A 17,934-nucleotide genomic window follows, 5' to 3' on the forward strand; every position below is an offset into this window, starting at 1 on the left:
GCGGGTGGCGGAGGGCGGGAGCTTCGGAGCAGCGGAGGAGAGCGCAGCAACAGGGGTGCGGAGGGCAAAGCGGGAGATTCCCGCACGGAGGATCGGTGCCGACCGGCACTCACCAGCCCGAGAGGGTTGTCTGCTCACCCGCCGGGGCGGGCGGGGATGCGAGCTGAGGCTCGGGCTTCGGGTCGGAGCGCAGGGAGAGGACTGGGGTTGGCGGCGTGAACACAGCCTGAAAGGGTTAGTGCACCACGGCTAGCCGGGAGAGAGTCCGGGGAAAAGTCAGGAGCTGCCGAAGAGGCAAGAGACTTTTTCTTCCCTCTTTGTTTCTTGGTGCGCGAGGAGAGGGGATTAAGAGCGCCGCTTAAAGGAGCTCCAGAGACGGGCGCGAGCCGCAGCTAAAAGCGCGGACCCCAGAGACGGGCATGAGACGCTAAGGCTGCTGCTGCCGCCACCAAGAAGCCTGTGTGCGAGCACAGGTCACTCTCCACACCTCCCCTCCTGTGCAGCCCGCCACTGCCAGGGTCCCGGGATCCAGGGACAACTTCCCCGGGAGAACGCAGGGCGCGCCTCAGGCTGGTGCAGCGTCAGGCCGGCCTCTGCCGCCGCAGGCTCGCCCCGCACTCCGTACCCCTCCCTCCCCGCGGCCTGAGTGAGCCAGAGCCCCCGAATCAGCGGCTCCTTTAACCCCGTCCTGTCTGAGCGAAAAACAGACGCCCTCCGGCGACCTACACGCAGAGGCGGGGCCAAATCCAAAGCTGAGCCCCTGGGAGCTGTGAGAACAAAGAAGAGAAAGGGAAATCTCTCCCAGCAGCCTCAGAAGCAGCGGATTAAAGCTTCACAATCAACTTGATGTACCCTGCATTTGTGGAATACATGAATAGACAACAAATCATCCCAAATTGAGGAGGTGGACTTAGAGAGCAAGATTTATGATTTAAAAAAAAAAAGATTTATGATTTTTTCCCCTTTTCCTCTTTTTGTGAGTGTGTACGTGTATGCTTCTGTGTGCGATTTTGTCTGTATAGCTTTGCTTCCACCATTTATCCTAAGGTTCTATCCATCCGTTTTTTTTAAAAATTTTTTTCTTAATAATTATTTTTTAATTTAATAACTTTATTATATTTTACTTTATTTTCTTTCTTTCTTTTTCCTTCCTTCCCTCCTTCCTTCCTTCCTCCCACCGTCCCTCCCTCCCTCCCTCGTTTCTTTCTTTCTTTCCTCCTTCCTTCCTTCCTTCCTTCCTTCCTTCCTTCCTTCCTTCCTTCCTTCCTTTCTTTCTTTCTTTCTTTCTTTCTTTCTTTCTTTCTTTCTTTCTTTCTTTCTTCCTACTTCTACTAATTCTTTCTCTCTACTCTTTCTCCCTTTTATTCTGAGCCGTGTGGATGAAAGGCTCTTGGTGCTGCAGCCAGGAGAGCCAACTTCAGGACACTAGTCAACAAGAGACCTCCCAGCTCCACATAATATCAAACGGCGAAAATCTCCCAGAGATCTCCATCTCAGTGCCAGCACCCAGCTTTACTCAACGACCAGCAAGCTACAGTGCTGGACACCCTATGCCAAACAACTAGCAAAACAGGAACACAACCCCACCCATTAGCAGAGAGGCTGCCTAAAATCATAATAAGTCCATAGACACTCCAAAACACACCACCAGACATGGACCTGCTCACCAGAGAGACAAGATCCAGCCTCATCCACCAGAACACAGGCACTATTCCCCTCCACCAGGAAGCCTACACAACCCACTGAACCATTCGTATATTCTTGATTAATGGATGCACTATCTGCTTACATCTGACTGAGGGTAATAATTGTGCTATCCTAAGATCCTCTTGTGCTTTGTTAACTCTGATTCATTGGCTATAAGCTCTTATGTTTGTTTTTGTTTTCTGTCCTTAATGGAGTTGGCTTTCTCACATTGTTTGGTCATTCCTGAGTGTAATTCATCTTTGCAGTTGAGTTTCTTTCCCAGCTTTAGGGGAGAAGTGAAATGAGCTGTTGGGGCTTATTACTCCCAATGGGTTCCCCTGAGAATAAGGCAGAGGTGGGAGGTGCTTTCTGGTGGCTAGTCAGGGAGTGCATACCTTTCTTCCAGGGTTCTGGGACCTTGCCCCCTTTCTAACACCAATTGCTCCTGTCTAGAAGAAGACACCTTTTGCTGTCTGGATCAAGGAGGGAAGATGTGGGGTTGATGTGTGCTGTCGGCTGCTCCTACTGCACTATTCCAACTGATCACCCTGTAGGTAGCTCCGGGACGTTTCTGGTAGGGGAGCATTTGTGGAGCTGCTCCCACACATTGAGCTAAGGTTGTGATATTTGAGTTCAATCTTTTCTATCATTCTTAGGGATTTTGGTGGACGTTGAAGGGGTGGAGACTTGACATGTTTCAATCTGCCAACTTGAAATAGCACAACTTTTTGGAAATAATTTTGTATCCCTATTACATCCTAGACAAACTCAGGCAAATATGTATCAGGATACAAATATAAGAATATTCAAAGCAGTATTGTTTTTAATTAAAAACTGGAAAAAGTCTCAGTATACACCAACAGTTGAATGAATAAAGTGTGATATAATCATACTTAGAAGTCATAGACTTCATCAGAAACATAATGCAAGCCACATAAGTAATCTTAAATTTTCTGGTAGCCACTTAAAAATAAAAATAAAAGTAAAATGAAACAGATGAAATAAATGTTAATATCTTTTACTTAACCCTTATATCCAAAATATTATCATTTTAACATGTAATCATTATATACATTATTAATAAGATATTCTACATTTTTTCATACTAAGTATTTAAAAATATCCAAAATATTATCATATCTACATGTAATCAGTATAAAAATTAATGAGAGTATCTACATTTTTTTCCCATACTATTTGAAATCACAATTTGGTTGCTAAATTTTATTACAAATACTTAATCGGTATTTAGATTTCATAAAATTTACAGTCAAAAAAGTATCACATATGCAAATTGTTGCTAACATAAACATTTTCCAATAATTACATTGCGTATCAGTTTTTTAAATTTTCATTTTAAAGTAATTGAAATTAATTAAAAATTCAACTCCTTAGTCACATTAGCCACTTTCAAATACTCAGAAGCCTCATGTAGTTGGACATGCAACACTACATACTACAGGCAAAAATAAAATAATTTTACAAAATAATGTTGAATGAAAGAAGCAATGTGGAAAATAATACATATAATATGATTCCACTTATATAAAGTTCAAGAAGAAGGAAGACTAAACTGTGTTGTTTATAGCTGATAGACAAAAGGCAAAACTACGTTTAAAAAGCAAGGAAATTATTCTTAAAGTCAGGATAGTGGTTCCCTCTAGTAAGTCAGAGAGAGGGTTGTGATTGGAAAAGGGCACACGGGGGGCTTCTGGGATGCTGGCAGGATTCTTTCTTGACATGAGTGGTGTTACGTGGGGATCTGTTTTGTAATTATTAAACAGTTGAACAGTTGTTCAGTTGAATTATTGAACAGGTATGTATATTTCATGCACATTTTAGTTTTCAAAAAATTTTTAATGGGGGAAAAATCAGATGGCTTCATTTGCCCTGATACAGTTGTGTGTGGGACTTCCCAATAAGGTTTGGGGAAAGAGAGGAGGGAAGAGCAGCTCAGCAACGTTGGTGCCACCCAGAGCAGGGTTCTAACCGAGACTTCCTGATCTAGAGAGTAGGCATTAACTATATGATTTGGTGGGAAGAGTGGATGGTGTGTGTGTGTGTGTGTGTGTGTGTGTGTGTGTGTGTGTGTGTGCGCGCGCGCGCGTGCACGCACATGTGCACATGCGTGATGGAGAGAGATGGACACAAAGGAGGACGTGAAAAGAAGGTTTAAATGAAAACAGAGCAGAAATCACCATCCGTAAATTAAATAAGAATTAGGTTGCTTAGGTGGCACCATTACCCAGCTTTCCGCCACATATAGGAGTTAGTCCTATGTAGTATATAGTTGTAGTTATTTTGCATTTTGATCCAGAAATAACCTTTTCATTTTTCAGAATTCTCAGTGAAAATTATTTGACTGAATTACATAAGGACTCATTTGAAGGCTTGCTATCCCTCCGATATTTGTAAGTTAATCATATTTACTTATGAGTTCTTACCTATAAAGTAGATTATCTATAAAGTAATTAAGGGGTTCAATGAGATAATGTCTTCAATTTCTTCTAGCAATTAAATTCTACAATTCTGTAAGTCTGTGTAGGGCCCCAGTCCATCACTAGCACTAAATATCTCCTATTCATTTTTAATTTTTTAACTATATAGACAAGGTATAGATAGAAAAATACCCTTTAGTTGTAGAGGAAAAGTGGTAATGAGGTCTGAGCAATTATAGAACCCCATATGAACATTGTTATATAAGTGTTCATATAGTCTCCATCTGTATTTACATTTTGTTAATGACCTATGGATCAAATCTGGCCCACAGTCCGTTTTTATACAGCCCATAAGTTAAAAGTGATTTTTAAAGGGCTGTAAATGAGAAAAAAAAGAAACGAAGAAAAATATGTGACAGAGACTGTATGTGGCCTGCAAAGCCTAAAATATTTACTTATCTGGCCTTTACAGAAAAGATTTGAAAAAGTTGGTTTAGTGAAAACGGAGGAATTAAAGTTAACCTCAAATTGTCACCTATAGGACAAGAAAATCTAGAACACTTACATTAATATGAATGCCATTAACTCCTAACATTGATAATTTAATCTAAATTAAATTAACATTTAAATATTAAAAATTTAAGGAGATGAATTATGTAAACAGTATTGTCAAGGGACTTCCCTGGTGGTCTAGTAGTTAAAACTTTGCCTTCCAATGCAGGGGGTGCAGGTTCGATCCCTGGTCAGGGAGCTAAGATCCAACATGCCTCATGGACAAAAATCCAAAACATTAAAAAAAAGAAGCAATATTGTAACAAATTCAATAAAGACTTTAAAAATGGTCCACATTCAAAAAAAAAAATTTTTTTTAAATCAGTATTGTCAAGAACACATTAAGTTACCAAAAGAATAAACTGTTAAGGATTTCAATGCAGGAATTGTGATACCAATATTAAGAATGTTTAAGATGATGGTTAAGTAGTATATTTAGAAATGTTTACACTAAATAAGCATATCAGAAATGCCCCTAAGAAAAATCTCTCCATCCTTTTATTTCTGTTTTTTTGTTTGTTTGTTTGTTTTGTTTTTTGGGCCAAGCCAAACAACTTGCGGGATCTTAGTTCCCTGACCAGGGATTGAACCCAAGTCCCCAGCAGTGGAAGTGCCAAGTCCTAACCCCTGGACCGCCAGGGTATTCCCTCTCCAGCTTCTTTATCACAGAAGAAATGCTTGCCTAGTATTTCTTTTAATTTAGGGATAAGGAGATAACTGCGTTTTTGCTATACAAGCTCAGTTTTTGTCCTTTGTCCATGGCATCCAAAGCTGTGTATGTCATTAATACTTACTAAGCCAATTTATGATCATCTTTAGCAAATAGATTCTTCTTGCAAATATAAAAGGCTTAAGGGAAGTGGGTATAAAGAGCCTCACATGACCCGAAAAATAGTTCTTTTAATTATCAAACCTTCCAAGCCTTAAGGGGCAATCACCTTTATATTAGTCTCTTCTCTGCCATCTGGGCTCCAAACCTTACAAACACAATTTGGAGAAAATCAAATAAGATAACTGCTCAGTGGACTAGGCCCTTCATTACTTCTACTATGAAATACTTTATAATCTGATTATTTCATGTCAGAATAAGTATTCTCATTCTTTAAATAAAAAAAGCCAATCAATAAAAAATTGAAAAAAGAATATGCTAATAAGCACTATGCCTAGTGTTGTAAACACAAAGATGGGTAAGACAGGATTCCTTTTAGCAACTCATGATCTCACAGGGAAAATAAACATATAACTCAAACCATAATGACAAAGTGCTGTGGAGGCACCATGAAGTAATAAAACTACAAAACAGGCATTTCCTCCTTCTATCCACTCCCCAGCTATTTGTTGATTTTATAAATATTTGAGTTTGCTATATGTCCACACGTTGGCTTTAAACATGATAGACGATGCACATATGCAGGATGTAGTCCATACTTTGAAGGAGTTTTTGCTCAGAGGAAATGGGTTGCAAAAATAGCTATATTTAAAGAAAGAAATGAATATGGGCAATGAGAGCTATAAGTTGGTATTAGAGCACCAAAGAGGGAAAAAAGACTTCAAATTGGATCAGGGAAGATATTAGTAGAGCAATGCTGTTTAAATGGAACCTTGAAGGGCCATTGGGTATCAATGACAGACATCTTGGGAACAATAAACTTGCAAAAGGAAAGTGGGAGAAAGGCAAAACACAGGAAAAATACTCTGAGTACCTGTAGAGTACAAGTGGGAAGAGTAGGAGATTAGAGCCAGATCATCTAGGGCTTTGGAGGCCAAGCCAAGGATAACATGCCAAGCTACCATGTTACCACAGCAGTGCTTGAGAAAAAGCTTTGGCCTGCAACAGAACCAACCACTTGGAGGGTTTGTGAAAACACAAGATCCAGCCCCATAGTTGCTGACTCAAGAGGTCCAGAGTAGGCTGACTATTTGTATATTCAATAAGCTCACAAGTGATGCTGGTATTTGAGAACCACTTCCGGAGAGTTAATCTGGGGATCACGTGGAGGATGACTTAGAAAGGGAGAGGGTAGAGATGGAAACACCAGTCAGAAGACAGTTATACCCATCCAGGTGAAATGAGAGACTAAGCTGGAATCAATGGAAATAATATAGTCAGCTATAGTCAAGAGTAGGTATTTTTGAATAAAAGTCAATATGATAGAAAGTGTAATACTGAATTAGCATTACATATTAATGATAGGAGTAACTTCCTTTCAAGTTGTTTGGAAGGGTATCTTTTATTTCTTCTGGTAATGAATTGGCCTAGAAAAACAGAACTATACTGGGAAGTGTGTAAACATTCCTTGTAATATTAGAAATTATAATGATATATAGCGATAAAAATTTTGAGCTCATAATCTAGAATTTGATGAGACCACAAAAGGTGGAATCTAATCAATGCTTCTGCTCTCAGGAAAGATGAACTCCAAAATCTATAAAGATCTATAGTTGTATATTTAATTTATGAAGATCCTGAAGGTGAGACTCTTAAGAGAGGTGAAGGCAGGGTTAGGGGCTCTGGAAGGTTCAAATAGTAATTCATAAGGTTTGGAGTTTAGACCAATGCTTCTTATTTATTATTATCCTTCTAACTTCTACTAGTTATTCCTACTAATTAGATATCTAATAGCTAATTGAGGCAATATTTTCCTTTTACTTTTCATAGGGATTTATCCTGCAATAAAATACAGTCTATCGAAAGACATACATTTGAACCACTACCTGTTTTGCAGTTTATGTATGTTACAAATATAACTTCATTATATTTGGAATTTTTATAAAGCTTAATTTTTTATAAAATTAATTTGTTACTCATTTTGAAATATGATTAAAATTACTACTAATATTTTGTAGCAAATCCTTTTTGTCTCTAGCAAAGATTAGTGTGAAAATTATTACACAGATCAGAGTGAATAATTATAGAGCTGTGGTTCTCAACCAGGGTGATTTTGCACGCAGGTGCTATTTGGTAGTGTCTGGAGACATTTTTGCTTGTTAGAACTGTATATGCTACTGGCATCTAGTGGACAGAGGCCAGAGATGCTACTAAACATCCAACAGTTTACAGGAGAGCCTCTCACAGCAAAGAATTATCCAGCCCAAAATGTCAATAGTGCTGCCTTTCTAGAGAAATAAAGATCACTTAACACAAGTATTTAATGAGCATTTACTATTTTGTATCTAATGCACCACATATATAATCATGAAAGTATAAATCATAATATCTTCCACAGTGAGATTTCTTTAGTGTATGGAGGGAGTAGTGATGTTATGTTTCATCATATATAAATTAGAATTATTGCCAAAGGATAAATGTTCTGAAAGAATACATATTTTTCTTCTTCTTTTGCTTGTGTCTTTTTTTGTAGAAATCTTGGTTGCAATTTACTCACAGAACTGAGCTTTGGAACGTTTCAGGCCCAGCATGGAATGCAGTTTTTACACAAGTTGTAAGTGAAATAGAAGATGAATACATGTAAAAAACTGTGTGTAAAAGCAATCATGCAGTTATTGGTTAGCTCGGTGTAAGCCCAGTATGAACTCTGGAAAGTATGTCTTGAGAGCCATTTATTTTTTTTTCAAATGAGGAAACTAAGGACCAAAGAGGCCAAGAGACTTGTGTAACTCATATATATGGAACGCTCTGCTTTCCCTAGTACTTATCTTTGGCACAGGCAATACAAGGCAGCAAGCAAAAACACTCAAATTAGCATTGTCATGGAAACCCACTGATGCCTCTCCAGTATGCGAATGGTCCATGAAGTTCCACTTTTGAATTTTACTTTGATTCCTGCTCATGTGCAAAGTTCCTGACTGCTTAAAATGTATGCAACACAGAGCTGCAAAGAACTAAGTTTAGCACCGAATTCTTCAGGGAGCAAAAGCTGTGGGAGCTTCCCCAACCATTATTAGCTCTTTTAAATGGTAAAGCAGAAAGAATTCCTGAACACCCACCACAGGGCTTGCCCAGCCAACCAGAACATTATTTTTCAAAAAGCATATATCTCTGAAGTGAATTATCTGTGGTCAATAGAAACCTTTGAGGTATGGAAAAAGACGTTGTTTGTGTTCAGCTGTAGTGTGAAAAATATATAGAAAATACATTGCTGTAGCCTAATTCAATATACTTCCTTTGCTGACTACTCTTCAATAAGAAGTGTGGGCTTTACATACCTACAGCTCAAAAATTCTGTGATTTCTCATGACACAAGGAAATGATAGATGGTACGTTCAATGGCCCGAAGGTGATTTCAGACTCAAGGAAAAGAGCTCTCCTACACCTGGCTTTGGAAAAGACTCTCTTCCCTGTCTCATGGTTCAGAAATCCAGTTTCACACAGTTCACACATTTTGGGTTAATGAAGGTGTTGAGGCTGTGTCTGGAGCTGGATTAGCAATTCCTGCAGATGCCTATCTTTAGCAGCCTCCTTCCTTTCCCTTGTTAGTTTGCTGATGCCTACCTTGGGGAGAGAGCACCAAGGGTCAGTTTTTCTTTTGCCAGCACATCGGAGAGCAGGCTGATGAGGTCCCTTCACTAGGAGGTTTTAGTTGCATCAATACAACGTCTTAAACTCACCACCTTTCCTAAACATCCTATAACAGCAAGAGTTCCTTATAAGAATCAGAGTTTCACTATAGTTATGTAGGCAACACAGCACAATACATTGTGGAAATCAATCAATCAATCACAGTTTAAAAATTAATGAATTCATTCCAAAACATTCACCCAGTGCCATGCCCACTGTGTGTCAGTACTCTGTTAAGTGCTGGGGATACAAAGACGCATAGGGCAAGGACTTTGTCCCCAATAAGCTTTCATACTGGAAGGAAAAAGATGGATGTTCATGGGAAAACTTATATGAGAGCCTTCTAGCATCTATGCAGCAGGGTAACAAGGTGAGGTAAGGGTGTGATGAAGTAGAAAATGAGTGGTAGGTTAGAAAAGATTTGTCACGGAAGTGGCACCAACTTGTTCCTTTTGAATTTGTATTCCTCTTAAATGACAGAAAAAGGTAGTGAAAGAATCAGAACTATCTGGTGTTGGAAATAAATTAGTACTGTACTCCTAAAACTCATTCACAGTTACTTTCAAATGATTGTCACAGTATAGTAAGTCTTTGTTTTGGGCTAAGTCTTTCTAATAGGCAAAGCTAATTTGCTTCAGGAAACATTTGCCATGGTGAGACATAAGCTTTATTGCATCTCTTTCCAAAGGCAAGCCACCAAGGGAAGACACCACCCTCGAGTTAAGTCATTTTACTACCTATAATGACACATTACTGGGGTGTTTATAAGTTGCCTGCATTAAAAAAGTTTGGAAAAGTGCCCCAGCTGAGATGGATTTATCATGAATACAATGAAGCTTAGGGTTCAGGGCTCCTCACTTGCATAGGTCACTTCCAAGGTTTTGAGAGGGGTCCTAGCGATTTTTGTATTCATAACTTTGCATGTTTTTATTAGATAGGATTTCCCAAAGTAGATGAGCTTCAGGCCCCACAATACCTTGATTCATCACCGGGTTTCAGGTAATTACAAGTCAGTAGGTTTCTTGAAAGAAGCCGCTATGTTATTGACAAACATCAGGTGAAGTAGTTAGCAGTGTGGTAGTCTATTTTAAATCCGAAATCTACCTCAAAGATGAGCCAAGAGCTTATTAATTAATAAAGTACCACTTTTTGAATGTTGGTAGTAATCATATCTCTTTCAGATAAAATCAGGAATGAAATATATTATGGAAAACCAGCAATGGTTGATAATCCTAAATGTTAAGTATACTTTTTTTTCTGACTTTAAAGTGTTTGTCCTTCATTCACCTATGCAGGTCCAGACTGATGGCTTCTTTTTAAAATTCTTTTAGTCACTTCATTGGTTCTAACAATACAAGCTCCATGATTTTAGAAAGTGAAGGACTCTACAGTGTGTAAAGGCTATATAACTTAACCAAACAGAGCACATTCACATGCTGGCTTCTCTGTGGTACATCAATATTGTAACAAGAACATAAGCACTAGGAGAGAATAAGAGGAAAATCAAAGCCTTATCCCTATTGAATTATTTACCCCATTGTTGAGAATATCAATGAGGGAGGTGTGGCCACCCTATGAAGGCAAATTGAGCTGCGGTCACAGAGCCACCCTAATGCTCCCCCAGTCAACTATCATTGGTTTCCTTTAGATAGCTGTGTACACACGAAAGCTTACATACTTTAGGATGTTGTCATCACTTTTTGCTATGTACTAGAATCCTGGCAGCTTCTCAGAATTAGAAAGCCATAAACGCTAAATCAAACATAATTTGAGTCTGCCCTTTGGGGTGATTCAGGGTGCCTGTTTTATTTGTAATAGTTCAAAATTTTGAGATTGTCACACCTAGCAACTACTATACTTTTCTTCTGCCAACTGCATCTTATTCTTCCCACCTGTAGTATTTTCTCCCATTCTACATGTTTTTTTCACTTTCTTGATAGTGTCCTTTGAAGAACAAAACTTTTATAAAATCCCATTCATCTATTTTTCTTTTGGTTGTTTTTCTTTCTGGATCATATCTAAGAAACTGTTGTCTAATGCAAGGTCATAAAGATTTACTTCTGTGTTTTCTTCTAAGAGTTTTATAGCCTTAGCTCTTACATTTGGATATTTGTACCATTTGGAGTTAATTTTCATATATGGTGTGAAGTGTAGGAGTCCAGCTTCATTATTTTATGTGTGGATGTACAGTTCTCCCAGTATCATTTGAAAAGACTGTTCTTTCCACATTGAATTGTTCTGGCACCCTTGTTGAAAATCAATCGACCGTAATTATGAGGGTGTATTTCTATAGTGTCAATTCTGTTCTATTGATTTACATGTCTGTTCTTATTCCAGTACCACACTGTGATTGCAGTAGCTTTGAACTGAGTATTGAAACCAGGATGTGTGAGTCCTCCCACTTTGTTCTTTACCAACATTGTTTTGGTTATTCTGTTTCCTTGAATTGCCATATGAATTTTAGAATTAGCTTGGCAATTTCTGGAAAGAGGTCAGCTGGGATTTTGATAGGAATTGCAGTGGAACCATAAGTCGATTTGGGAAGTAGTGAAATTTTAATAAGATTATCTTCCAGTCCATGAATCCAGCATGTCTTTATATTTATTTAGATCTTCTTCAATTTCTTTCAACAGTTTTGTACTTTTCAGTGTGAATCTTGTGCTTACTTGGTTAAATTTTTCCCTAAGTATTTTATGTCTTTTGATGCTGTTACGCATGGAATTGTTTTCTTAATTTCATTTTTGAATTACTCACTGCTGGTGTGTAGAAATAATATTGATCTTATATCCTACAACCTTGCTGAACTCATTTATTAATGCTAACAGTTATTTTCCTAGATTCCCAGGAATATGTCTTGTGGTCTTCCAGTTTCCCAGGAATATATTGGCACATTTCAAAGTCTCTGTGGACATCTCATTCCTCAGCTTTTCTTTTTAAGCTTTTCAGTTGGGCTGTTTTTTGCCCCAAACTGTTATCCATTGCCCAATGCAACTGCCATGTTAAAATATTTGCCTGAAAATCTTTTCCAGAAATTACCCGTGAGGTGTGGCTTTTCTTACTAGGCAGCTCTCAGTCAGGTCAAAGGCAAGCCTTTCAAGTGAGGTCTTACAGAGGACCACCAGACATGTAAAACAATGACAGTTCTTTGGGAATGAGTCTTTGAAGCCCCTTCCAGTCCTTGCTGCTCCTTCTGGTACCAGGGATGTGTGCTGTTTTTCAAGGCTACCACTGGCATGGAGAGCAGAGGTCAAGGACAAGTTCAAGCAACAAAGATCTCATTGTTCTTACAGAAATTAATTTGTTTTCCTTGAATAAATTGCTCCCCAAATTGCTACAAGCATGTTGGTTAAATTTCCACAGTTCAGAAGAAGTTGATTCTGGCTATTTTTGCCAGTTTTGTTGTTGTTGTTGTTGCTATTGTTATTGTTGCTTCTATGGAGGGATGAATTTTCAGATGTCCTTCCTCCATCATTTTTACTGATTTTCCTGCAATATTTTTAAAAATCTCTAAAGTCACAATGACCATAGGCTAATTAAATATTTATCAGGGGAGATGATTAAGGAAAAAATAAATAAAAAGAGAAATAAATAAATAAAAAGAGAAAATATAATTCTTATAGAGGCTTTCCCAGATGGGTAGATGAAGTTTGAAAAGGTATTTCTATATTTAGTACTCTCAAAATTAAGGTTAAACTAACAGATGTTTTAAAACCCCCCCTTTTTTTTCATTCAGGTTAAACACAGGCTTTAGAGTCAGAACTGAGTTCAAATTCCAGCTCTGCTTCTTACTAGCTTGATGACTTAGGACAAGTTATGTAACTTCTCTGGGCCTCAGTTTCCTCATTTGTACAATGGGGTAATATGTCTATCACATAAAGTTACTATAAGGATTAAATGTTAAATGCTGATCACAGATGGCTGGCAACCCAAAAGATATTAGTTTTGATAATTATCTTTATAATATTCTGCAAAAATATGTTAATAATTCTTGAGTAGAGTTAACCTAAAATCAGATATTCTTTCCTTTCTTTCTGTTTTTTCTGGGTTTTTTTTTCCCCCCTTATTTGTTTTAAAGAACTGAGGAAAAAAAAAGAAAGAACTAAGAAGAAAATCTATTCCAGCATTTTGGAATAAAATTTTGTTCCCCAAAATTAATTTGTTTATTTTATTCATATATAAACAAAATGTTATTTATTTATTCAGCAAATCTTTATTAAATACCTAGCAAATATTAGGCACTATGTCAGGTACAGAAATAATAATGACAATAAAGTGTGGTTCCTGCTCTGAAGTTGCTGACAGTCTAGGACAGTGACAAGTAAACAGGTGATTACGTACACAGTAACAAAGCTATGATACAAGAAACACATGGGACTCTGTGATGGGAGTATGGCTTTCACCAATTCCTCTTGGATTTGTCTCTTCTTCTTTCGATCCAGAACCAAGGAATTAGCCCTATTTTTACCTTTTACTGGGTCGTTTAAATCATGAAATTTTAAAAAATTAGTAGAGATGAAAGAAAAATACCTTGAATTATGGAGGACAGTAGAAATAGTACTTTTTTTTACAGAGCAGGGTCTTCCTCCCAGCATAGTCAGTTTTTGGGTTTTTAACCTGAAAAGTTCTTTGGCATATTTTTCTATGCTAGCCATTTTTTTTCTATTTTTTTTGTTTGTTTCTCTTCTCAACTTTATCATCTAGAGACCTGGGTAGTTCCCAGTGAAAGAGTGTTTTACAGATTCTAAGGGTGATTTATAGGTAAAGACAGAAAATGATTTTTTTTTAACCTTCAAGTTCCATACCAAAAAAAATGAATATAAGCTTTCATGGAAGTAATTGAAAATGCAGATCATTTTAATTCCATCCCATTTTTCAGAATTCTCAATCAGAAGCCTTTGACAACAGTTGAAGTTTCTTATCTTTTTTAATTGCCAGCATTAAAATATTTGTAAGTATTGCAACAGTTTCATGGCTCATGAGATAATTTCTGCTCTTTTTTACTTTCGTCAAAGATTGAGTACTCTGGCTAAAAAGTCATAATTTAGATTTTAACTGGGTTACTGAAAATAAGACTTATTGGCAAAGAAAACGGTTAAAAATATATATATATATGGGTAAGACAGCCAGCAGAGAATGAGAACAGTGTTGTAGAACACATATAGTTATGGAAGATGTAGATGCATGTAGGAATGTTATTTAACTCAGAAAGCAAAAAGGAATAAGGGGTACATTTTTTTTTAATGAGTGATCAAAGAGGTAGATGCAATTGATAATGAGAAGTTAGGATAATAAAAAATGATGGTGCTGTTCAGCACCAAGGTCATTCATTTGATGATGCAAATTTAAATTTCTTCAATAAGAGCTCTTTAGAATTATCATCTATGGCAAGTAAGAAGCCAGAACTGAAGTAATCACATGTTAAGTATCTTTTTAAGTTTAGAATTTTTGTCTGGGCTTTATATCATGCATGTTTGGGCTTCTCCTTCAGAGACGTGGGAACAACACAAGTGTCACTTACAACAATTGAAAGCATCCTCATGATGACCCTTGAATTGGAAAAACTGTAAGTTGATTTTTCTTACATGTATTTTCACTCAGTTGTTTTTTTAGGTTTGTTTTATTATTTTCTTAAGTCAGGTTTATTTATGTATAATTTTCATTTCACAAGATTCACTATGTTTAAATATACGGTGTGATGTGTTTTGACAAATGTATAGTTCTGTAGCCACCACCACATTTGAGGTCAAGAAAACTTCTGCCCTCCCAAAAGACCTGTCATGTCCCTTTTTAGTCAATCCATCCTCCTCCCACTACCAGGCCCTGGCAACCAACAATCTGATTTTTTTCTGTATAATGTTGCCTTTTCCAGAATATCTTATAACTGAAAGCATGTGTTATATAGCCTTTTGTTTTTGGCTTCTTTCACTTACCAGTCTCTTTGGAGATTCATCTGTTTTGTTGCACCTGTCAGTAGTTCATTCCTTTTTACTGCTGAGTAGTATTCTAGTTGTGTGGATACACAGTTTGTTTATGCATTCATCATTTGATGAACATTTGAGTTGTTTCTAGATTTTTGGCTATTATGAACAAAGCCTCTGAAAACACTCACATGTGTGTGTGAACAAATGTTTTGTGCGATCATATGTTTTCATTTCTTTGGGGTAAAATACCTAAGGGTGGGATTGCTTCATCATATGCTAAGTGCATTTTTAACTTTTTAAGAAACTGCTAAACTGTTTTCTAAAGTGCCTGTGCCTTTTTGCTTTCCCACTAGCAGTCTATGCGCATTTCAGTTGCTCCACATCATCACCTGATCCTTACATTTGTTTTAAAAAAAAATTTAGCCTTTCTAGTAGGTGTGCAGTTGTATCTCATAGTTTTTGCCAGATTTTGCATTTCTGTAATAGCTGATGATGTTGAGTGTCTATTCATGTGGAAATATCTTTTTAAATGAAGTGTCTGTTCAAATCCATTTTTTAATTGGACATTTATATTGAGTTTTAAGAGTGCTTTATATAAAAAGCAATGGAAAAAGTCCTTTTTCTCACATATGTGTTTAGTAAATATCTTCTCCCAGATTGTGACTTATCTTCATTGTATTAAAGTGTCTCTGAAGACTAGAAGTTTTAAATTTTTGATGAACTCTAATTTAGCAATTTTTCTTTTTTTCATATTTATTTAATTAATTTATTTGGTTGTGCTGGGTCTTAGTTGCGGCAGGTGAGCTCCTTAGTTGCGGCTCATGGGCTTCTTAGTTGTGGCATGCAAACTCTTGGTTGCATCATGCATGTGGGATCTAGTTCCCTGACCAGGGATCGAACCCGTGCCCCCTACATTGGGAACTCGGGGTCTTAACCTCTAGGGAAGTCCCTTAGCAATTTTTCTTAGATGGTTTGTGCTTTTTTGTGTCTTATCTAAGAAATCTTTTTGTGAGACCCCACTGTGTAACCCCAAATCACAAAGATTTTCTCCTATGTTTTCTTCCAGAAGTTGTATAGTTCCATTTAGGTCTGTGATTCATTTTGAGTTAATTTTCATATATGTTGTGAGGGAAGGGTCAAGTTTCATTTTTTTGCAGTTTAAAAACTATTTCTGTAGGACCCTATTGTGACAGTTTATTACACAACCTACTGCACCTTATACTGTGCCATCCCCCCTCCGATATGGCAAGCTAGTACAAACTTTCTGTTATACCAAGGCTAGATGAGGGGATTGCATGACATTAGTATGGGGAAAGGACCCTGCATTTAGCAGTCTGTTCCAACCATCTTTGTCAGGTCAGCTGACAAATGACTGTCTTCACCACGCCGTCACACATTGGTCACTGCTCTAGCCTCATCTTCCTCAGCCTCCCACAACATCTGCCCCAATTGCAATCCCTCTCTTGTCAGCTAGATGCCCTCCTCTCTGGATATTAAAAATTATTTCCCTATGTAACTACAATACTGTTAACACACAGTATTGAAGAAATTAAATTCCTACACAATAATATTACCTAATAAAGAGTTGCTATTCAAATTTCCCCAGTTGTCTCTCTCATATAATTTTTCTTTTAACAGCTTTTTGAGGTATAATTGACATATAATAATCTCTGTTCACACACACACATACATACACAGCAGGAAGACATCACCAAAATCAAAATGTCCATCACCTCAGAAAGTTCCATAATGTCTCTTTGTAATTCTTTCTACCCATCGTTCCTTGCCCTTCCCAATCGCCATGCAACCATTGATCTGTTTTTTGTTTGCATTTTCTAGAATTTTTTGTTAATGGAATCATACAGTGTATACTTTTTTCTAACTGGTTTCTATCTCAGCATGATTATTTTAGTCTTCATCCATATTGTTGTAGATACCAGTAATTAATTTCTGTTTATTGCTGAATAGTATATTTCTGTATTACGATTTGGATGGAAGTTCTTTTATTTATTTATTTTTTGAACCTGGATGTTCAGTTGTTCCACACCATTTGTAGAAAATCCTGTCGTTTCTCCACTTAAATGCCTTTGAACCTGAAAGTCAGTTGTCCACATCTCTCTACTTCTGAACTTTCTCTTCTGTTCCTTTGATCTTTTTGTCTATCTTTACACTACTATCACAATGTCTTGAAAGTGTAGCTTCATAAGCGTTGAAATCAGTTACTGTTAGTTCTTCAACTTTGTTCTTTTTTAAAGTTGTTTTAGTTATTCTAAATTTTATTTCCATATGAATTTTAGAATTAGCTTGTCAATTTCTATAGAAAAGCCTACTGGGATTTTGATCTATAAATCAATTTGGGGAGAATTGATGTCTTAACAATATTAAATCTTCTGATCCATGAATACATTATATCTCTCCATTTATTTAGGTCTTCCTTAATTTCCCCTAGCAATATTTTACAGTTTTCAGTGTGCAAGTCTTACATCTTCTGTCAGATTTATTCTAAGTATTTTATATGTTTGATTCTGTTATAAGTAGTATTTTAAAACTTTGCTCTCTGATAGTTTGTTGAGATAAATTAATCTTTTCGTATGTTGATCTTGTACCCTGCAAACTTGATAAACTCATTTATGAGTTCCAGTAGCATTTTTGTATATTCTATCAGGTTTTCTACATAATCATGTTATCTGCAAAGATAGTTTTACTTCTTTCTTTCCATTCTGAATATCTCCTTTCTTTTTGTTGCCCTATTGCACTGGCTAGAACCTTCACTGCAATGTCAAATAGAAGTAATGAGAGCAGACATCCTTGCCTTTGT

Source organism: Globicephala melas, chromosome 7 (genome assembly GCF_963455315.2).
Source record: "Globicephala melas chromosome 7, mGloMel1.2, whole genome shotgun sequence".
In the NCBI taxonomy this organism is placed as follows: Eukaryota; Metazoa; Chordata; class Mammalia; order Artiodactyla; family Delphinidae; genus Globicephala; species Globicephala melas.